Below are 24,028 nucleotides of genomic sequence, written 5' to 3' on the forward strand. Positions count from 1 at the left end.
TTTACAGATAGAATAGCTTTGCCCAGAGGGATGAAATAACTCATACAACTTAATGGTGGCACTACTTGGTTTCTGGTTCAATGTGCCACCCACACCTTTTCAGACCATGGCCTTTTCGTAAATTCACCAAGATGTACTTGGAGTAGTACAGTATAGGGGAGAGCTGGACTGGGAAGACTAAGACTGTCTTTGCTACTTATTTCTACACAAAATTGAACAAGTCATTTTTCCTCTCTGGGCCTCAATCTCTTTATCTTTAAAATGAATGGATTCAGTTAAATTTTAACATTCAAATTTTAACATTCTCTGATTCTGTAAATTGCCTTACTTTAAAATACAAGGGAAAGAAAGGTTTCCTTTTCTGTGTCCTAACAAAAGCCTGAAGTGAGGATGAGGAAAGCCGTCTCAGGACTTAGTTCTTGTCCAAAGGGAGAGAAGGAGATAGAAGGGAAGGAAAAAAGGAAGAGGGAAGAGAAAAGGCCAATGGAAAAAAAAAGGAGGAAAGAGACCAAAGATGAGATTTGGAGAAGGGGCACACCTACTAGTGTGGGTCCCCCTTTTTCAGTCCAGTTGAACTGGGGCTCCAGCTCTGTGCCATCATTAGGTATTATAGCTTATGGTCTTCCAGTCCTTGAATCAGGCCCTAGGAGACAACCCTATGATGTCCTATCCCCTATAACAGCTAAACTGATATGAGAACAACCCTGATTCCCCCAGAGAGGCATTGCTTAGGAGGCAAAGAAAGGGAGGAGAGACAAGGCATAATCATGTTGGTGGCCAACAGGAAACATTTCTATACTTTACTCTGGGAAAAAGTGACCTCACCTGTCTCCACCTTGGAATACTTGACAGGATGCTTTTCCAGGGACACAAGCTGTGGTGGAGGTCCTTGCCCATTGGTCATTTCCCATGAAGGATCCTGGTAAAGGCTTCAGTGCAAGCTATCTGAAGAGACAACAAACTGTCAATGGTCCTAAACAGATCCTTCACTATCTCCTAGAACTGTCTGGCTCTTTTTGTGGAACTGGTGATTTTTTTCCTGTTTTCTCCTGGCTGCCAATTCTTCCACGTCGGGAGAATGGCAACATTCCCTTATCACACTCAGTACCCTTCTGTCCTCTATGAACCCTTGGGTTCCTGCACCAACACTGGATATGGCTGTAGCACCTCCATCAGTCTTTGTGCCCCATGGCTTTTTCCTTCCTGTAGAAGGAGTTGTACCTGCCCCTCTAACAAGTCTTCAGGAATTCCTTAAATGGGGAAGTGTCTCAAGGAAAGTTTAAGAAGCACAGTTAGATGGAACATAGGATGAGCACTCTGTCATATAGGAACTTTATATTAGACTGTGTATGTCAGAAGGGTCAAAGGTGAAAAGTAGGGCACTCACTAACCCCATCTGTCCAACTGTGGGTTGTGGCAGTGTGGGCAGCCAAGAAAGGTTCAGTCTCTCTCTCTCTCTCTCTCTCTCTCTCTCTCTCTTTTTTTGCTTTTTGGTGAGGCAATTGGGATTAAGTGACTCACCCAGGGTCACACAGCTAAGTAAGTATCAAGTGTCTGAGGCCAGATTTGAACTCAGGTTCTCCTGATTCCAAGGCTATCTACTGCACCACGTGGCTGCCCCTCAAAGGTCCAGTGTCTTGAGTTCTCTTTTGTTAGAAAGGGTCTCCTTTTTTTTGTAAAAGTTCAAAATGGGGCAGAGAAACAAGCTAGACTTTTTTGTTAACTGTAAATACATACTTTAAAAAACTGTAAATAATAGGACTATTTTTTCATTTTCTTCATTTTTGTTTTTACATTTGAATGTTTATTTTTATTAATACTTACTAAGTAGAAAAGAAAGAAGAAATGTTCTTACGTTGCACATCCACAAAACTGTGCCTTAGCACATTTCTGTACCCAGTCAGGTTCAGTGCTTCATTACATAACCCCTAGTTGCCAAATTTGCATTTGTCAGTCATGTCAGTCAACAACATTTATAGAGCTAAGCATTACATTTTAGGAAGGACACTGATAAGCTGGTTAGTATCCAAAAGAAGGCAACCATGCTGGTGAAAGGCCCAGAGATTCTGCCATACAAGGATCAGTTAAAGCACGGGTTCTTAAACTTTCTTGTGTCATAGACCCTTCTGATAGTCTGGTGAAGCCTATGGACATATTCTCAGAATAATGTTTTTAAATGCATAAAATAAAATACATAAGATTACACAGGAAATCAATTATATTAAAATATATTTATCACAATATTTTATAAAAAAAAAGTTTATGGGCTCCAGGTTAAAAAAATCCCTGAATTAAGGGAAATGGGTATGTTAAACCTGGAGATAGGGAGATAGGGAGGCTGTAGTTATCATCAAGTACCTGAGAGGGTATCATACAGAAGAAGCACTAGACTCATTTTGGTTGGCCTCAAGGGCAGAACTAGGGACAATGTTTGAATGTTAGAGGCTTGATGTAAGGAAAAACTTCCAAGTAATAAGAGTTATCTAAAAGCGCAAAAGTTTACCTTGGGATGTAGTGGGTTCTTCCTCATTGGAGCAAAGATGGCCATTTGTTGGGGGTGCTGCAGAGGTGACTCATGTTCAGATTTGGGGTGGGACTAGATGCACTTCAAAGTCCCTTTCAACTCTGAAAGTCTGTGATTCAGTATAGAGGGAAGGAAACACAGAGATATTTAAGGAAGGGGTACTATACTAATGTGTTAGGCGTGGAGATTATACTCAGCAAATGGCAGGAGGTGTTACAGAGAATGCAAGTTTCTTGGCTATAAGCAAGAGATGCTAAAAGTGTTTGGGGCAAACAAGTGGTGATTTGAGGTGAATGGTGGACTCAGAAACCCAGGCAGAGGCAAATTGGTTTCAGAGATTGATTAGTAGTTTTCAGCGCTCTTTGGTAAGCTTATATATATGCTAGAGGTGGACAGAAGGGATTGAGCCCCTAAGTGCCAGGAGACCAAGGAAAAAGTGCCAGCTTCAGACTGAGTTAACTCTTGGTCTGTATTTATTACTGAAGATTCCACAATGTCCTTTATTAGAAGACTCCTTTAGGCATATGCAGCTGGCTTTATGGAAAATATAGCCCATCAATTCAATTTAACCACAACATATATCCAGTATCTACTGTAGAGAAGAAACAAAGTTTGATTAGACACAGTCCCAACCCTCAGGAAGCTTATAGTTTAGAAGGGGATATGACACATACACAAAGGAAGGAAGGAAACAAGAATTTATATAGCACCTACTACATGCCACTCACTGTGCTAAGTGCTATATTATATGCTCTATGAAGGCAAGAGACACATCTTCCCCAAACTTTATACCAGGGGTAGGGAACCTGCAGCTTCAAGGCCACATGTGGCCCGTTAAGTCCTCAAGTGCAGCCCTTTGACTGAATCCAAATTTCACAAAAGAAATCTCCTTAATAAAAGGATTTGTTCTATAAAACTAGGAACTCAGTCAAAAGGCTGTACCCAAGGACCTAGAAGGCTACATATGGCCTTGAGGTCACAGGTTCCCCACTCTTGCTCTATACCGTCCCCTCCAGTGCCCAGCACTCAGTATGTGCTAAATAAATATTTGTTGGATCGAGCCGCAAGAAGACCATGGCTCTTAAGCAAGGGGAAAACATGATAAAAGATGACATTTGAACATTAGCTTTGCAGATGGGTGTGAGAGGTACTGGAAAGGTTAAACTGAGACAGCAGAGTGATGGACAGAGAATGCTTCTTTACCATATACACCATTCCTGTTTCCAATTTAACCTGGTTGCTGCTTAAATACAGTGTGACCCAAAAATCTCTGTGCAGCTTTCAACTCCAATAGCTTAAAGCTTTAAAAAATAAAATATTTTTTTAAAATAAGCTTTACTAGCTTAAAACTATATGAAGACTTTTGGGACACCCTTACAGACGCACATGAGATTTCTCAATAGCCTACATTTTATTCACAATCTCTCTCCTCCTGACTTCACTGATGTGTCCAATGGCACTAATTAAGCTTATCTCCTAGGTTAAAAATTTTTGTGTTCTCTGTGACTCTTTCCACTCTCTCGCTAATCAGTTAACAAGACCTGTTGATTCCACTTCCACAATAAGCCTTACATCTTCTGCCTCCTTTTTACTTTTGTTGCCACCACCCCAGTAATTCACTGGATTGCTGCAATAACCTCCTGCCTGGTCTGCCCTTTTCTGGCTTCCCCTCTCTCCAATTTATCTTTCACGACATTGCCACGAATCCTCATTATGCATACATCTATTTATGTCACTCCCCTGTTCAAAAAACCCTCCACTGGCTCTCCAATGGAGCCTGATCTAAAGTCAGCTTCTGAGGAACATTCTTCAGATTGGCATCCAAGGGCCCGCCCAATATGACGACATCCTGCCTTTCTGGCCTCGTTTCATCTAACTCCCCTCAATATACCTATGGTATGGATAAATTGTCCCCCATACATGTCCTCCTTCCTTGCCTCTGTCCCTTTTTTCCACATTGCTCTTTATGACTGGAATTCCCCTCCCATCCCACCTGTCTATTGAACTCTGACCCATATTTTAAAACCTAACTCAAACATCACTTGCTTCAGATTCTCTTCCCCACTTTCCAATCCCTGGTCAGCACCACTGATCCCCCTAGACATCACATGCCACTTGGGACTTGTATCCTTGTATTATATTGTACTGTAGTTATTTGTGAATGGTAGCACAGTGCATAGAGAACTAGGCTTAAAATCAGTAAGACTCCTCTTCCTGAGTTCAAATCTGGCCTCAGACACTTACTAGTTGTGTGCCCTGGGCAAGTCACTTAACCCTGTGTGCCTAAAAATGAGCTGAAGAAGGAAATGGCAAACCACTCCAGTATCTCTGCCAAGAAAACTCCAAATGGGGTCACGAAGAGTTGGACATGACTGAAACGACTGAACAGCCAACAAAAAGTTATTTGTGTATGTGTAAACTGCTTTCCCCCAACACACACATACATGCTGTCCTCCTGAAGGCTGTGCCCATGTAACAGCCAAGCTCTGGATCTCATGCAACCTGAGCACAGTGCACACAAGCACAGTTAGTGCTAATGAACATTCGCGGAATTGAATTACTCTTTCCCTGTGAGAGATGACCTGGCCCTGCAATAGTCCTGCTGTGAAATAAGAAGATTCTTGGTATGAGTTTGAGGAGAAAGGCAATCAAGTGTTTTCTAATGACCGTCACCTTCAACAAACCACACAAGGAAAGGAGCTGAGAACTGGAACAGGATTCAACTAACAATCACAAGATGGAGGAGAAAATAAACTACTGTCCTCCTCCCTAATCTTCAGTTTTCCCAGCAGTTTTTGTTAAATAGTGAGTTCTTATCCTAGAAGCTGGAGTCTTTGGATTTATCAAATAGTAGATTAGTATAGTCATTGACTCTTGTGTCTTACATACCTAACCTATTCCTCTGATCCACCACTCTATTTCTTAGCCAGTACCAAGTAGTTTGTTGTTTTTTTTTTTTTGCTTTTTGGTGAGGCAATCAGGGTTAAGTGACTTGCCTAGGGTCACACAGCTAGTAAGTGACCAAGTAGTTTTAACAATTGCTTCTCTATAATACAATTTAAGATCTGGCACAGCTAGGCCACCTTCCCTTGCATTTCTTTTCACTAGTTCTCTTGATATTCTGGACTTTTTGTTCTTCCAGATGAATTTTGTTATTGTTTTTTCTACCTCTATAAAATACTTTTTTGGTAGTTTGGTCTGGCGCCGAATAAGTAAATTAATTTAGGTAGAATTGCCATTTTTATTATATTAGCTCGGCCTACCCATGAGCAACTGATATTTTTCTGATTATTTAGATCTAGCTTTATTTGTGTGAAAAATGTTTTGTAATTGTGGGGTTTTTTTTTGTTTTGTTTTGTTTTTGGTGAGGCAATTGGGGTTAAGTGACTTGCCTGGGATCACACAGGTAGCATCAAGTTTCTGAGACCGGATTTGAACTCAGGTCCTCCTGACTCTAGGGCTGGTGCTCTATTCACTGTGCCACCTAGCTTCCCCAACTCCTCCCTAATCTTATAAGGGAAGTAAAGAGACTCTTGCCCTCAACCAGTTCATATCCTAATGGCAGCTGGCCCTCAACCATTTCACTGCCATTTCATTCATACCTCTTTCCACTATTCCTACCCAAGTTTCCACCATTCCCACATGTTCAAAATAACTGCCATCAAATTTCTTATTTCTATTTTAGCCCATCAAAGGATGTGCCTCTGCCTTTCAGATCTCTGCTTACATAATTGCACCATCTGCCCCAATGTGGTACCTCTCAATTCAGGTTACTTCAACCTTTTACAATGTATTATCCTTTACAATATAGTAAAAACATTCCTGGACTTGGAGCCAAAAGGACTGGATTGTATTATTACTTGGGAAAGTTTTTTCACTTCTCTAAGCCTCAGTTTCCTCATTTGAAAAATGGAGGTAATAAAACTTGCGCTAACTATCTCACAAGTCATGAGGATCAAAATATAAAATAGTTTGCAAACACAAAAGCAATATAAAAAAGCAGTAGTAGAAAATATTATACTTTTAAAAGTACTTTCAATCACTTTTTGATTTATACTATCATAGGAAGAGATCTTAGAGGCCACTGAATCCAAATCCTTCATATTACAGATGAGTAAACTGGGGCCCAGAGGCAAAGTGACTTGCCCAGGAACACATAACTAATAAAAGTCTGAGGTAGGGATTTGAACTCAGGTCTTCCTGACTATCCCCATACCCATACCATTTAGCTGGTTGCATACAAGCAACTCAAGACTCCTATTTGAGGTGTCTCCCCAAAAACATTTTTGGTAAAGCAGAGTTTTAACACATATTTCTTGGCAGGACTTAAAAGTATACTTATCTGCCTCTACCTTGGTATGCTTTTTCAGAGGCTATGGTCGACTTTCTTTGTCCTTGTCCCTTGACCCCCAGAAGGTCCTGGTACATGCTTCAGTGCCTCATATCCAGAGAATCAAATATATGCTTTACACTGCTGAACGGATCCTTCACTTTCTCCCAAGTGTGCTAGCAATTGTCTCCTATTTCCAACTGGATGCCAAGTTCTCCATGTCTGGAGTCCTGCAATGCCCCTTCACCATAATTACTCTTGTCCTCAATAACCGCTTGGATCCTGTACCCATACTAAGCATGACCAGGTACTTCCAATAGACTCTACCCCAAATAGAGGAAGTAGTCATACATGAGGAAGTCACCCTCATAAGAAGTCCTCGGGAATTTTGAACACATGGAAGCTGTAAGAGAGAAACACAAACAATGTTAAGCCATGTACTGCACTTGGGTACACTTGTACTCAAATCCATATCTGAGGAAGGGTAGATTGGATGGAGGATCCTACTACTAATGAATAGCTTCAAGGTGTTCTGGCTCCCCAGGGCACAGGCCATAAAGAGAGAAGGCCCAATGAGGCTCAGTGCCCCTGGTGCTACCCCAATCCACTGAGCATGAAATGTTTAAGAGTCAGCGCTAGGCTCACTGTTCATGTACCCAAAATCCAGATCCAAAGGCTACAGGTTAGGTCCATATGAATGATCCATTGGTACTTGGATTTTCAAGGCTCTATTTCATCAGTAAAGTTTTTAGGGTTTGAAGGAATTCCTTGCACTATTTCACTTATGCAACCAATATTTATTAGGCTATTGGGTTGGCCTATTTCTGTATTTCTTCTCAGGTCAGAACCAAATCCTTGAACACAATCTCAATCTCAATCCTTGTCGTCTAAATCAAAATACAAATGAATCAACCCAGACTCTCATCCAAACCACATTCACAGCTCCGAAAGCATCCTGCCCAGTAGTTTCTATCCTCAGATCAAATCTTCCCAAATAATTCCTACTTCATCGAGAAGACTGAAATCATGCAAACAGAGCTCCCTCAACTCTCCTCCTCCAAACTTCTTAGCACCAATACCCACTCTCCTTGCCTTCCTTCTAATCTCAGAATAAAAGACATTTTTATTTCTCACTAAAGCTAATCCCTCTATCCATATCCTTGATCTCAACCCTTCTCTTCTCCCTCTAGGACCTCATTTCAGCAATCGTCCCTATTGTCTCATGTATTTTCAATTTTTCCCTTACCATTGGTTTCTTCCTAACTGCCTATAAACATGCTTGGGCACCTCTTATCCTAAAAAAAAAAAAAAAGTCTTCCCTAGATCCTTTCTCTTTCTCTTCACTGCCATACGTTTTGAGAAAGTTATCAACACTCAATGTCTCCATCTCCTAATAATTTACTTTCTCCTAAAACATTTGCAATTCTGTTTCGTTCCCACCTCTCTACTGAAACTGCTCTCTTCCAGGTCACCAGTTACTTTCCCAGAACTACATCCAACGACATTTTCCTCTTCTCTTCTCCCTCCTCCACTTCTGTACAACATATGACACTGTTACCATCTGTTCCTCCTGAATATTCTCTCTTCCCTTCCTCTGGGTGTCTTATCTCTAACTGCTCCTCCCTGGTTCTTCCATTGTCTCCTTGGCCTCTTCCAAACTCCTTATTCTGCCCTTGGCACTCTTTCCTTCTCTCTCTGTCCCTTCACAATCATATCCACCCCCAACATCAACTATCACTAATACACAGGTGACTCCCAAGTCTCTTTTCTTTAGCCTCTGTCTCTCCTTCCAAGCTCCAGAAATGAAACTGTCAACAGGACATTTCTATCTGGTGTCCTACCAGCTCCTCATACTTAACATATCTGAACCAGAGCTTATAACCTTCCCCCTAAACCTCTTCCCTTACTCCTGAGTCTACTCATTGCCAGTACTATTCACTCAGTCTCCCATAGTTGAAATTCTGGTATTATCTTTGACTCTTCTTTCTCATTTCTAGGTGGTTACCTAGTCCTGTTGATTGTACTTCAGCAATATATCTCACATCCTTCTCCTTTTCTTTTCCCACAGCTACTACCCTAACATAGTTTCAGTCATCTAAACTACCACAACAGATATCACAATCTTTACTCTTTTTCCTTTCCAATTCATTCTTCACACTAATCATCAAACTAATCTTCTTTATGCAATGATTTGTTCATGTCACTAAAAAATTGTCAATGGCTCCTGAATATTAAGTAAAATTCATACTCCTTTGCCAGGTATTCTAGACATTTTACAATTTGATTCCACCCAACTTTTCTGGTCTTATCCCATGCTATAGGTACTCCAGTCAAACTGGCCCACTCTCTGTCCCTTGAACATGCCCTATACACTCATCCTCTCTCCGGGACATCAGTCTAAGAGTCTGTTTAATATTTCTACCTCACAAGAACCTACAGTTCTGCCAGCACCTGAAACTCAACATGTACAATACTGAACTCTTAACCTTGAATCCTCAGCATATCCATTCCTTACACTTTATTATTTCTGTGAAGTTCTATTCTCTAAGGAATCCATGTTTGAATCCTCAGTCATCACCAGTTCTTTATTCTTTCTTATCTCCCATTTCAATCAGTTGCTGATGAGATGATATTACCTCTAAAATGGGTCCCCTTCTCTCCACCCACAATGTTATTACCCTATTTCAGACTCTCATCATCATCGACCAGGGTTATTGTAATAGCTTCCTAAGTGGTCTCCCTGCCTCCACTATCTCTTCTCTTTGATGCTTTCTTCACATAGTTGCCAAAATAATCTTCCTAAGGAACAGGTCTGATCATGTAACTCTCCTTTATCAGCTTCAAACTGGCTAAAATACAAAGTTTTTAGCTTAGTATTCCATGTTCTTTCCGATGTGGCTCCAACTTACCTTTTGAGACTTATTTGCACATTCTTTACCCTCATATACTCTACAGTCAAGCCAACTGGACCACTAGCTAGCCCCTGAGGTCAGCACCCAGTTCCTTTGCTCTTGCATTTGCACAGGCCATTCCTCATGTCCAGAATCCCTTCCTTCCTCATCTTCACCTTCCAGTTTCCTCTTCTTTCCACAAGCCTCAGCTTAGGTGCCACCTCCTCTGGGCAGGCTTCTCTGATCCCTTCTCTGCTTCCTCAAATATTCCTAAAGCACCTTCTTTAGACTTCTGTTTAGTCTCTCCAATTTTCTACCTTTTACTTGTGTGTACGTCCTACAACTCTAGTAAACCATATGCTCTTTGAGGGCAGGACCCATTTCATTTATGTTTCTATGATCTGAGTGCCCAGTTATAAAGCCTTGCACATAAGTTTCTTTTGAACCAAACTCTGAATTGGATTTTCTGAAGTGGTAACAGTTCTGAAATGAGAAGGAAACACATTACATCCCGTATGACTATGGAGGCAGGGGATAGAATGTTGCATCTGGGTCATAGCCAATAGCTGCTAAATAAGGTTAGGCAGCAGGTTGAAGTCAAGCTGCAGAGAATCATAAATGACAAGGAGTTTTCATATTATTCTAGTGGTATTAGGGAATCCCTGGAGGTTTTTAAACAAAGGAGTGTCATGCTCAGAAGTGTGGCTTATTTTGCAGCTGTACCAAGGAAGGGTCGGAAAGGTAGACCACAGGCATGGAGACCAATTGGGAAATAATTACAACAGTCAAAATGAGAGATGATGAGGTGTGGTAGCAGCAAGAGAGATGAGGAGGGAACCTACACAAGAGATGTTGGAGAGGGAGAATTGACAGGACTGTCAAGTGACTGGATCTAGTGGCAATGGAGATCAACCAGGCAAAGATAACCCAGAGGTTTCAAGCCCAGGTGACTAGGAAGAAGGTGGTACTTTAAACAGAAATAGGAAATTTGGAGGAGGGGAGGGTTTAGGAGGAAAAACGAGTTCCATTTTGGACATCTTGAACTAGAGATTCTGCATCTAGATAGACATATTAAATAGGCATTTGGAGATGCAAAACTAGTGTTCAGAAGAGATATTAGAGCTAGGAATACAGAATTAGAATTTTTTATATGGAGGTAATAATTAAACATTAGATCTTATAAGATCATTAAGAAAGAACAAATTGAAGGAGAGGAGACTGACCTAGGACAGAGACTTGGAGGCCACTTAAATTTATCAGGTCAGGAGAAAACGATGATCAAGCAAAAGAGACTGAGGAGTGGTGACAGGAAGATAACCAGGAGAGAAGAGTGCCATGGAAACCAAAGGAAGAGGGAGTAACCAATGGTGTCAAAAGCTACAGAAAGGTCAAGGAGAATGAACACAAGGAAAAGGTTGTTAGATTAGCCTTTGAGATTTAGCCATTAGATCACTGGTGAACTTCGAGAGAACAATTTCAGCAGACTGAGGGGAATGGAAGCTAGACCTTAAGGAGTTGAGGAATGAATAGGCAGTGAGAAAACAGAGTGAGAGTAAAGACTACTCTAAGAATTTAGGGGTGCAAAGGGTGAATAAGATGACAATTTGAGGTGATGGCAAGTTCGAGTGAAAATTTCCTATCCTCATTCACTGATAAAAGACCTATCCATTCTTTAAAATCCAAACCAAATTCTGCTTCCTCCAAGGAGTCCTCCCTGAGCAATCATCCCATTTGGGAACAATTACTTTCCTTCACGTCTCATATGGTACTTTGCTGTGCACCTCAGTTATCTGTTTATGGAAATATCCTCCTGCTAAACTGTAAGGTTCATGAAGGCAATGACCTTATCCAAATTCTATCTCTTCCAGCATTTAGTACAATGCTCTGCACAAAGTGGATGCTTAATCAATGTTTGTTGAATTGTCAAACTGAATTACCAGAATGTGAAATATAAGCAAGCTTAAGGTATGAGTACCTGTATGACCTTCAGAAGAAGACATTTTGTCAAATATCAAAAATCTCACCTTTTTTTACGTTACTATGGAACAAACAAATGTTATTCATGGAAAAACTGAATTGAAAGAGATCTCATTTTGTTTGATCAACTGTTTTGAATTGTTTATGTATATCCCTGAAGACTCAACTGTTTGGTTATAATGGAATATGACCTTAATGCTGTTAAGGAAACAGGTCCATAGGGTCAACTGTGCTATGCTTATCCATGTAAAACTCTTGAAATGGCATTGGAGGGCAGCCTCAATTATCCTATTTACGGAGAAGGGTTCCATCTACCACTTGGGAAAGCTCAGTTCTATGTCCAACAGGGTCCATGGCTTGTGGCCAAAGTCAGAGAAAAGAAAAAGTTCACCTGTCTCCTTGATTCCTCTTTCTTAATACTCCTGTAGGCCTCGGGAATTCAGCTGGGGTCACTTGTACCTGCTTCTGGTCTGTATACTCTGGATGTTCCTAATCTTTAAGCCTAGGCATCTGTATGGATAAGGAATAGGCCAAAGATTTTGTAGCAAGAACTCCATTCACCTCCAGGTACTGGTTGGCTGTTCCCTTAGAATCATGCTGGTGATCTCTTCCTGTTTTCTACTGGCTGCCAGATTTTCCATGTAAGGAAGATGGCAACGGCCCTTTATCCATCAAGGTAACTATCATAGACTTAAGAGATCAGTCTGCCCCAGTAGGAATATTCTGCATGGCCCAGCACTTGCAGTATACTTGTCTCCTATGGATGCTTCATTCTTGTTGAGAAAATAGTCATACACAAGGAAACTGCTTCTATAACATGTTCCAGAGGAATTGTGTCTCCTGGAAAATAATGCAGATAGCAGTTAGTGAGGAAAACTTGGAACTCTGCAGGTAGAATCAAAAAAATGTTGAATCTTATGGTTGAAACGCCAAGGCAGGTTAGCATCTGGGGGAAGGGTGGAACTCTGAAGGAGGAAAGAAGAGCTGATATACCTAAGGTCTGGCCCAAATGAAGTGAATCTGATAGATGGGCTACATTCTGATTCCCTAGCCTATCTTGCTTGTTCTATTTTGAAGACCCCAAAACACAGCCTGGGCACCAAACCTGTTAACTAGTTGCCAATTTATGAGTAGCAAAGCTACTTAGTTACTGTTCTAGAAATTTGACTATGAGGCCCTCTTTGAATTTTTAAGTCTTTGAAAAGATAAAAGACCATAAGCATAACTACATCTAAGGCAATCCCTATAGACCAAGAACCAAGGAGCCCAGGGTTATATCATAATAATCAGTGCCATTACATATCCTCCCTTTACAATTTAAAAATCTATTTTTTGGGCTTGAGTGTCTCTCTAGTGCTTTTCCCAATCTTTTGATAATTGCCCCAGGATTTAAATTTTTACTGCTGGTAACAAATCTTCAACACAGCTACCTAAAAACATAAAATCCAACAAACTTTAAATTCTGCATATATATTAAAAAGTAAAAAAAGGAACTTAAACCCTGTTTCCATTAGAAAACGTAATCTACTTTCAATTAAGTCAATTTTCTCTATGCCTAAAGGTTCAGCTTTCTGCCTTAATAAATCTTTGTTTGTTGCCAGAGGCAGCAGAAGTTGCGCAGGCAGGAGCCAGGTATGTAGGCTTCAAGACTAGACAAAGGCTGCCCTGTGGCAGACAGAGCTGGTTTGTATTGCTCTGGAATTGGATACTGCACTGAACTGCCAACATTTCCTCCTTGTTAGAGGACCATGGAAGGCCTAAAAGACCAGGGACTCTGGGCCGGGGGTCGATAGGGGGAGCCCTGAGTTGTCAGAGCCCTTGATTGGACACTTGCCCAAGCGCCCTTGCCAACATCGCCAGGGGCAACGACATTCAAGTCTCAAATGCCTGCGCAGGCGCAATTAGGGGAAACCAGTCCTCCCCCCCACTCCCCCCCCCCCCGCCATGGGCTTTCAGCTCCTGGGGGCTCACATGACCTTCCTCGACCCCCGGTCCCTCCACCCCACCAAGCAAACGCTTCGCTAGAACACGCCTTTCTCAGACTGCCCTCACATTCCCGAGAGAATCAAGGCACTGGGAAAGGAAAAGAAAGCAGAACAGAGAAGTGAAACCGGTCCTCCGACAGCTAAGCCTAAGGAGAATCTGCCTAGTAACACATCACCTGACCCCCAGGGCGACCGGGCATTGGCTGCTCCCGGAGGGAGGCGGCCTGCCTCCCGCCCCTCCTTCCCAGCTCCCCAATCCTCCCGCCTTCTCCCCTTCCCCCTCCCCTAGCTCCCTACTCGGGCTTCACTGTACGCACTCCGTAGCTCCCACTCGTGATTTCCTTCCCACAGGATTTCCTTCGCGGGTCCTGGGGACGCATTCATACTTCCCACTCCTCCCCGCCTCCCCCTCCCCACCCTCCCCACAACCCAACCGTCAAACACCTGATCTGACCGTGAGGGCTAAAGAACCAAAAGACTTAAAATAGCCACGCGTCCGAGTGCCCCCAGCCCCAAGCTCGGCCCACCCTGGCCGGTCACGCTGCTGATTGGTCCCTGAGGATGTCAGTAACTCGGTCGCCCGCCCCCTGCTGGGCTCTGCTGCTTCCTCCCCAGTCCAGTTTATCCACCCCAAGAGTGGGTGTGTTTAAAGTGCCGCCGGCGTGTCTTGATCCTCTCGGCTGCAGCGCGTCCAAGGCCAGGAGAGGGCCTAGCTCTACCTCCTGGGCCTGGCCAGACCTCGCCAGGCCTGGCCGCCCAGCCAACCTGAGCCGGAGGCAGCCCCTCCCTCTTCGCCCGCGTGCCGCCTGCCTCTCCTGCGCCCCTCCCCCACCCCTTCTCCTCGGCTTCCCAGGTTTAGAGATTAAGTGTCGGACCGGCTCGCTCCCTTTTTTTCCTTTGCAGTTTTTAAAAAGAAGATTATTTAAGGAGTTCATCTTCTAATACAACGCAGCCAAAAGAAAAATGACAGTACTAGGAAGGAGCATTTAAGTCAAGTTCTCAGAAATTCATGCAAACACCGAGACTCAACATTTTCCCTATTAATTAAAAAAACCCAAAAGCTTGGATTACCTGTCCAACGGGGTAGTAATCAGAATAAATTAGAACACATAATATCGAACGTCTTTCTTAAAACCGTAAACATACAGGGCTGCTGTATTTGTCTTTATTAAAAAAGCTTCTCTTCTAAACATTAGTCTCAGGGTTTTGTGTAATGTAGTATATTAGGGCAACATTGAATATATAAGGGCAAAAGTGAAACTGCTTATAACACCAACTGCTTGAGCTCCCCAGCTTTCACCCTCCCCCCCACCCGGCAACAGCTTGAGCCCTGGGGTGGGAGGGAGGAAGCTTTGTGTAGCAAAGGCTGGTCCAAGGCGCCAGGGCAATGTGCCTCTGAGCCCATTCCAGACGCAAGGACCGAGTTTAGACACAGTTGTCAAATTAATCTCCTCTGACCCACAAAATTTCTGCTGGAGAATAACAGTACCTCTTTCTTGCGTTAACTGGTCCACGTCTACTTCAAAAGGCCTGTGATTTCATAAATTCCTTCACTTCCGTGGATTGCAAAACCTCCCATGCTCTAGTGATGATTTGTTGAGTTGCTGGTGGCTAACCTTGCAACGGTGAGAGCTCTTCCTATTTAGCCAGGGTGGACTTCTATAAAAGATTCCTTCTGATGTCTAATCATATGTTGCATGAAGGTGACCCTGCTTCATAACCTTGGCATTATCCTCCACAATTCACTCTCCTTCACCTCATATATATGACCCCTTGCCAAATCTTGCCATATCTTGCCATTTCTACCTCAACATAGCTTGAATCTGACTTTTTTTTTCTATTCAGCTAGCTTCTTAGTTCAGATCCTCATCACCTCTCACCTAGATTATTGCAACAGTCCCTAATTGGTCTCCCTGCCTCAATTTTCTCCTTCCTCCAGTTCATCCCTGCTGACAAACTGAGTTTCCTTAATGGAAGAACATGTGGCTTCCCTACTGAATCAATTAAAATATAAACACACTTCTCCAGCTTTTAAAGCCCTTCACAATCTGGCTTCACTTTAGATTATATATTCATTATATATTATATATTACTCCTGCCATACTCTGTGATTCAGAAATTTAGGGTATGTGTCAGATTATGCCTTGCTTTCCTCCTTTTTATCACAAACTACAAGATGTAGCGGTCACTTCCCCCCAAGATTCATTTCATTTCTACCCCAGCAACCAGTTCTTCCTTTTGATCAGTGTCAGATGAGAATAGACATTCCCCTCATTGGTTCTTCCACCTTTTGAAGAATGAAATAATCAAAGCAAATGAAATTAGCTACTCTGCTTTAGGAAGAGGACAAGCTTCACCAGATAACCCAGATAACTGAAGTCTCCCAGAACTACTATACCATTGCCTGTGTACAAAGTTTGTGATCTGCTTCCAGATTCCTCATCTATTTCCTCTCTCTATCTAGGTGGACTACCTTATATTCCAATGATAGCATCAATCCTCTTTCTGTTTCTGGTGATCTTTACCTAAATGCTCTCCAAAATACTTTCTACCTCTGGTTCTTGGATATCTTCACACGAGTATATCTTTTAAATATTCAATGATACTCCACTCCAGGAACATATAGGGAAGGAAGAGATAGGAGGCTCTCTGAGTTGTTTGTCAAAACTCACATTGTTTATATCCTGATGTGCTCCTTCCCCTTGAGTTCTATGTATGTCCATGTGTTTGATTAATGCAAAAAAATTTTTAAAATTGGACTTCCACCTACCCTGGGTTATGTGTTTAGTGTTGGCAAAGAGAAAGATTTAGAAAACATTTGAAGATGCTTATATATGTAATATATGCATGCTTCATGTAACATATAGATGGTATGTCCATGTATGTCTACCCAGACTAACTATAAAGAAGCAGTTCATTGGTGGATTAGTTGGATATCTCTAGAATGTGGCCCACCCCTTTCCTTTTTTTGGCTAGGCAATGGGGTTAAGTGACTTGCCCAGAGTCACACAGCTAGTAAGTGTTACATGTCTGAGGTCAGATTTGAATTCAGGTTCTCCTGAATACAGGGGCCAGTACTCTATCCACTGTACCACCTAGCTGCCACCGACCACCGTTTTCCAAGGAGGAGATTGTGATTTCTATCTTGAGGGTAACAGAAGGGCCATGACTGGGTGCTTGCTGCTTTCCTCCCCTATTTCCAGGAAGGGTATTGGACTAGAATTTTATCTTTCTGCTCCCTCAAATATCAGTAATCTAGAGGTACAAGACTGGTTCAGAAGGAAAGCTGCTTCCCTGGTCACTCTTAAAGGGGAAGATAGCCCTTACTTTAGACCAGGGGTGGGGAACCTGCAGCCTTGAGGCCACATGTGACCTTCTGGATTCTTAAGTGCAGACTTTTGACTGAATATTATTCTGCAAAATTTGGATTCAGTCAAAAGGCCTCACATAAGGATCTAGAAGGCCACGTACGGCCTCAAGGCCGAAGGTTCTCCAGCCCTGGTTTAGACTCACCATGTTAGTTTCTTCTCACCAAACACAAAAGACCTTTACAAATAACAAACCTATTTACCCAAGCAAATATCAAACAGAACTGAAGTTATGCATATTAGGGCATACAAGGAATCTACAAGAATGAATGAACTCTTTACCTGGGAGTGAGATTAGGTCTCAGCTCAAACCACAAGAGAAGGCCTGATCTCACTCAAAGAAGACCATTGAGTCTCTGGAACCACCTCGGTTTCTCTCCTAAGCAGCTCTGGCACAAACTCAGTAAATCGCTTACACAGGTTCATAAATTTATATCTGCATTCTCTTTCACAGTCTGGAACCATGTTTTGTTTTGTTTTTTAATATATAGCCACGCTCAAAATGTCTTGGGTTTTGTTAGAAGCCTGGTTACATGTATGAGTCAGGCATAAGGTATGAGACATGGCGAAGGGTGAGGGGGGATGGAGATGTAGATGATACAGGGTCTGAGAAGGGACAGAGGGGGTCAAAGATTCAATATGAAGAAAATTGAGCACTTGCGTAATAAACAAAGAAAAATATATGACTCTGGCATACTGAACATGCTTTAGCATGACTAATAAAGTTATGGGTGTGTGTGTGTGTGTGTCTGTGTGTCTGTGTATGTGATCTGAATGAAGATCTGATATTTGTTGTTTGAGCAAAGGGAATACTAGAGTTGTGATGTAAGGTGTGTGAAGAAAGGGCTGTGATGAGCAGGAGTGAGGCTCTCAAATTCTGAACAGAATGAGAAGAGCTCAACATAGCTAATTTGCCTTATTGTCTTCAAACTGATGATCCTGGGGTCAATTTGGCTTTTTAAAAATCCCAAAGCCCTTTCTCCTCTCCAACCCCTCAAGCCACATAGTAGTATCAATATTTTCTCAGAGAACAGCTACTCACATTGTCCAGAGCACCATGGGTTGCCAGGAACAAAGTTTTGATATTCCCACTGCTTTTTAAGGAATTTAAAGAGTCAAGGAGACAAAAGGTCCACACTTCAAACTATTAAAGCATGATAAGCTGTTAGAATGTTAGTGCTCCTGACTAGTTACGCTAGATAACTGCTGAGCTCTCTTCCAGCTCTGACACACCATGATTTTAAGTGCAATTGGAAATCAGAGAAGGAAGAGATCCAAGTGGGCTGGAGAAACTGGAGAAGGGTTCATGGAACGGGTGAAACAAGTGGGGCCTTGAGAGATGGAGGGTTTAGATAACGGGAGAGGAGGAGGGTTATTTTAGGTTGAAAGATACAGTCTGAGTGAAACTACATGAAACAGGAATGAGCAAGGTTTAGGAAGGAGTCAAAGAACAGGGACAAAGGACTAGTGTCTGAAGAGTGGGGAACAAGGCCAGGCAGGTAGGATGATAAGGACCAGCTATGGGGGGGTCTAAAAGTTAAGGCAGAGGACTATTCCTATAGTCTCTTCTGCTGAATAACTATAGCACATTAATGTTCCTTTCAAACTGTTTTCATCATTACATTCTCATGCTCGAAACCTTCAGTGACTCTCTAATCACTTTACTTAAAACCTTCAATGGCTCCCTAATTCCTACCACATCAATTCTAGAATTGGTTGACTTCCCATCTCTTCTAGAAAACCCAAATCTCTGACTTCTTTGAACTAGTTAAATTTTGAATGTTTTCAATGTCAAAGCTGGAAGGGACCTTGGAGGTCATCTTATTAAATCATTCCATTTTACAGATGAGGAAACTGAGGCACAGAGCAGGAAAAATGACTTCCCTGGGGCTTCAGGCAAGTTTTTAGCAAAGCTGAGAACCAAAAGAACCCTGGTCTGCTGCCTTCAGGCCTCTTCTCTTTGTACTCTGCTAGTGTCAATTTCATAGTTTAGCCCTTAAAAGTGGTCAGAACTTACCTAGCCTGCCTTACCAAAATCCAAAACCAATCAACTCACAGAATATTAAAGCTGATAAGATTTAAGACTACAGATCATCAAATGACAGATTAAAGAGAACTTAGGGATCATCTGGGCCTACTTCCTCATGTTACATGTGAGGAATCTGCACCGTAGACCTCACTCCTCAACACACACAATGATGTCTGAAATTTTGCCTTTTTCTAAAGGACATAGTATTCCATAGGAGAAAGACAGCTAAGTAGCAGTGGATAGAAGACTGGGCCTGGAGTAAGGAGGACCTGAGTTCAAATCTAGCCTCAGACATTTACTAGCTGCATTGATCGTAGGAAAGTCACTTAACTTCTGTTTGCTTCAGTTTCCTCAACTGTAAAATGGGGATAATAATAGCATCTACCTTCTAGGCTTGCCTCTACCTTCCTGTTTTCCTTAGTTTCCTCATCTGTAAAATAAACTAGACAAGGAAATGACAAACCACTCCAGTATCCTTGCCAAGAAAACCTCAAATGGGGTCACAAAGAGTCAGACACAACTGATATGACTGAATAACAACAACAAAAATTCCATAGGAGAAGTGTGACTCCTTGCTATACCCTGGTTCCTTCTCAGTCAGCATTAGAAAACTGTTCTAAACACTTAAAGGTTATCTGACTCTGTACTATAGCAAGAGAATGTGTGTTACTTTATGCCAATCTAGATACTGCTGACGAAGGGAACATGCCCACGGTGAGGTGTAAAGAAAGAAGGGCAGACCAAGAGGCAAGTGAGGGTGCGTTTTCTTCCTCCTCTTCCATCTACAGGATCCCACATTTTTGTTTCTATGCTCTTCCTTTGCTACTCACTAGATTTCAATTATCTTTCCTCCCAGGGCCGAACTCAATCTTTGTTCCTCTCTAGGATTATCTCCAGTCCTCACCCCTCCACCCCACTCCCACATTCACACACACACACACACACACACACACACACACACACACACACACAGAGTCATTCCTATTCTTTCTCCAACTTTGCTCCTCAGAAGTACAAGTGACTTCTATATTTTCCCAGCAAAAGTTCAGTTTCTCTTCCTCTACAGGGTAGCTCCTTGACTGTCCCTTCATCACATATGCCATCCTTGGAGTCTTGGGTCCCCTGAGTAGTATCCCCATTTAGCTGTGACCTTTTCTCAGTCCTCATCCACCATAAACCCTTCTGTGGCATCTGACAATTTTGTTTTTGTCTTTGAATAATATTTTATTTTTTCCCAATTTTGCATGTAAAAACAATTTTTGACATTCATTCAAAAAAATTTTTGAGTTCCAAATTTTCACCCTCCTTCCCTCCTCCTTCCCCTTTCGGAGATGGCAAGCAATGTGATATAGGTTATAAATGTGCAATCATGCACATATTTCCATATTATTCATATTGTGAAAGAAAACAGAACAAAAAATGAATAAAGTAAAGAAAGGGGAAAGTAGTATGCTTTGATTTGCATTCAGACTCCATCACTTCTTTTTCTGAAGGTGGATAGCATTTTTTCATTATAAGTTCTTTGGAATTATTTTGGATCATCGTATTGCTGAGAATAGCAAAGTCATTCAGAGTTGATCATCATATAATATTGTGGTTACTGTATATTCTCCTGGTTCTGCTCACTTCACTCTGCATCAGTTCATGTAAGTCTTACCAAGTTTTTCTGAAATCGTCCTGTTCATTATTTCTTGTAGCACAATAATATTGCATTACAATCTTATACCACAACTTGTTCAGCCATTCCCCAATTGATGGACATCACCTCAATTTCCAATTCTTTGCCACCACAAAAAAGAGCTGCTATAAATATTTTTGTACAAATAGATCGTTTTCCCTTTTTTGTGGTCCCTTTGGCATATAGACCTAGTGGTAGTATTACTGGGTCAAAAAGTATGAACTTTTTAAATTATTTTGATTTATCAACAATCACTTCCATAAGCTTTTGAGTTTTAAATTTTTCTCCCCCTTCCTTCCCCTCCCCTCCATCTCCCTCCCCAAGATGGTGCACAATCTGATATAGGTTATACATATACATTCCTATTAAACATATTTTCACATTAGTCATTTGTAGAGATGTCTTAGATCCTTGCATTGTTGAGAAGGGCCAAGTCTATCAAGGTTAGTCCTCACACAAAGTGTGTTATATAAGACAGTAATTCTAAGGAATTTTAACCTTCTTTGTCAATTTGGCAAACCCACCCAAAAGATAAACAAGAAGGAAATCATGATTAAAAATGTTTTAAAAACTAAATTTGATAGACATGGGAACATTAAGGAATATGCATATTTCTTCAGGTTCCTATAGGACTTACACAAAAATTGATCAAGTGCTAAAGGAACTCATCAACAAATGCAGAAAAACAAATGTCTTATACATATTTGTAACAGATCATAACACAGTAAAAAATTGTAGTCAATAAATAAAATATGTACAAAGGATGGACTTAAATGGAGACTAAGAAATGACATTCTAAATAAGACCAGATCTTAGAACTAATACAAAATTTATATTAATGACAATGACATAACATGGTATAATGAGATTAATAAAAGACTTAAAATGGGAGTAATGAATTCAGCATAAAATTTTTCCTATACCAAAATAAACAATAACAGAGAATTTTAAAATTAAAGGCAAGGTGAAAAATTGAAAATTAAAATTATACCAACAAATAAAGTTGTTTTTAAAAGAAGACTAACAAAATAGATAAGCCAAAGCAAATTGAATCAAAAAAGAGAGAAAAATCAAAAGAATAAAAATAAAAAAGAGAATTCACAACAAATTGAGAAGTCATAAGAGTTACAAAAGCTACTATAGTGAATTATCTGGTAAAACACTGAAAACTTAAATGAAATTAATGTTTACAAAAATATGTAATACCAAAATAAACAAAATAGGAAATAGATAAGCTAAATAACATGATCTTAGAAAGAGAAACTGAGGAAACCATAAATGAAATCCCATGGAAAAAGACTCTAGGTACATATGAATATACAAATAAATTATATTTAACATTTCATGAACGAACAATCCAAGCTAAATAAACTGTTTTCAAAAATATGGAAAGAAGAACATCTTTCTATGATACAAGCTTAGTTTTGATTCCCAAACTAGTGATAAAGAAAAAGAGAACTATGAACCAAAATCACTAATGAACATTGATAAAAAATTCAATAAAATACTGGCAAAAAAAGATTACAGTAATATAGTTCAAAATATATTCATTACGACCAATTTGGAGCTATACCAGGACTTCAAGTGTGGTTCAACACTAGGAAAACAACTAGTATGTTAATTATTAAATTGGGCCACTCACTGCAGTAACTGGAATGAGAGCTTCCTGTGTTTGAGAATTTAAAAATAAGAAAGGAGACTTGAATAGTTTCTCTTACCCATTTTAATTCCTTTACTTAGTGGCCAATGAATGCTTCTCCAAATGAATAATTATGTAATAACTAAATGTCCATATGGAAGGTTAGAAAAGGAAAATTTATGCTCAATATTTAACATATCCAAAAGAGATTTATTAGAGGATTTTTAAAAAATGGCTAGATGGAAATGGGAATGGGATACTTACAGTTTTCAAATCTGCATCCAAATTAGAATGATGTGATGGTGTAGCTGTTCTGAAGATGGCTTCCCAACTTCTTTTTGTATTGAAAGAGTCTCTCTTACATGTGTTAGAGATGTACCTTCCTTTTCAGGAGTCACAGGATGGTAATTGGTGGGGAGAAAGGTATTATCTGTTACCTTTGCTTCCAGATCTACACTTTGGAATCTTCAAGCTCAGTAATTTGTTGAGGGGAATAAAAGTATGAAATCGGAATGTTTTCAGATTCATTCAAAGTTTTTGAACAAGGAAGATATGAAGGATCTTCTGTAAATATCAGTTGCTACAGTTGCTGCAGTTATAAATTGAGGGAAAAGGGGAGACCTTCTCTGCTGGTTTTTAGGGGTGAAAGCAAAAAGGCTTTATAGTATGCGAGACAATTTATATGGGACAAATCTTCCCAAGGAATTCTACCATTTGCTGAGAATTCCCTCTTCTACCCTCTTCCTAAATGGGAGAAAAGACCTCCCAATTTTCATCCTTCACCCCTGCCAAGGCAAACACATTTACATGTGTAAATGATCCATCTCTTCTTCTCTAGTAGATTGCTCCCTTAATCATCCTCATTTTCTCACTATCCTTCATTCTTTCCCTATTTATTGGCTGCTTTCCCACTGCCTATAAACATGCCAGTGTCTCCCCAATTGTCAAAAAACCCTCCCTTTAGCCGAACATCCTCCATAGCTATTGTCTCATATCTCTCCCTTTGATGATTGAATTCTTTGAAACTGTCTACAATTAATGCCTCCCTTCCTTTCCTCTCTTTCTCTTCTTAACTCTCTACAGTCTGGCTTTGAACCTCATTATTCAACCAAAACTATTCTCTCCAAAGTTACCAATGATCTTTTAACTGCCAAAACAAATGGCCTTTTCTTAATCCTCATCCTTCTTGATTTCTCTATAGCCTTGGACACTGTCAATTTCCCTTTTCTCCTTGATACTGTACTCTCTTCAAAACCTCTAGGTTCTTGTGACTTTGCTCTCTGGTTTTCTTACCTGCCTGACAGCTCCTTCTCAGTCTCTTTTGACCTTTGACAGACATTCATCCAAGTCACACTTGCTAACCTTAGGTGTCTCATAGGATTCTGTCCTAGGCCCTTTTCCTTTCTTCGCTACCATTTCACTTTTTGATCTCATTAGCTCTCATGGATTCAATTATTATCTCTATGTTGATGACTCTCAGATCTACCTATCGAGCCCTAACCTTTTGCTGACCTCCAATCTCACATTTCTAATTGCTCATTGGACATTTTGAACTAGATATCTTCTTGGTTTTTTCTTTGCGGGGGGGGGGGGGGGGGGGGGGGGAA

General features: G+C 40.9%; 1 long non-coding RNA gene across 7 annotated transcripts in view; it reads right to left on the reverse strand.

Annotated features, from left to right (window-relative positions):
• Positions 1–24,028, reverse strand: part of LOC114041314 — a 90,996-nt gene that overhangs the window by 59,325 nt on the left and 7,643 nt on the right. For 4 of the 7 annotated variants that reach the window (XR_003568911.1, XR_003568908.1, XR_003568910.1 and 1 more), the window contains exons 1-5: positions 14,152–14,251; positions 12,114–12,562; positions 6,877–7,257; positions 2,504–2,633; positions 826–945 (exon numbers count right to left, since the gene is read on the reverse strand). This is a non-coding gene — a long non-coding RNA (uncharacterized LOC114041314). Of the gene's footprint in view, positions 1–825; positions 946–2,503; positions 2,634–6,876; positions 7,258–12,113; positions 12,563–14,151; positions 14,252–15,196; positions 15,293–24,028 lie in introns of those variants that run through there. The other 3 variants (XR_003568907.1, XR_003568906.1, XR_003568909.1) reach the window with 3 other exon arrangements.

The sequence above is a fragment of the Vombatus ursinus genome, unplaced genomic scaffold (genome assembly GCF_900497805.2).
Source record: "Vombatus ursinus unplaced genomic scaffold, bare-nosed wombat genome assembly UNPS02014171.1, whole genome shotgun sequence".
Lineage (NCBI taxonomy): Eukaryota > Metazoa > Chordata > Mammalia > Diprotodontia > Vombatidae > Vombatus > Vombatus ursinus.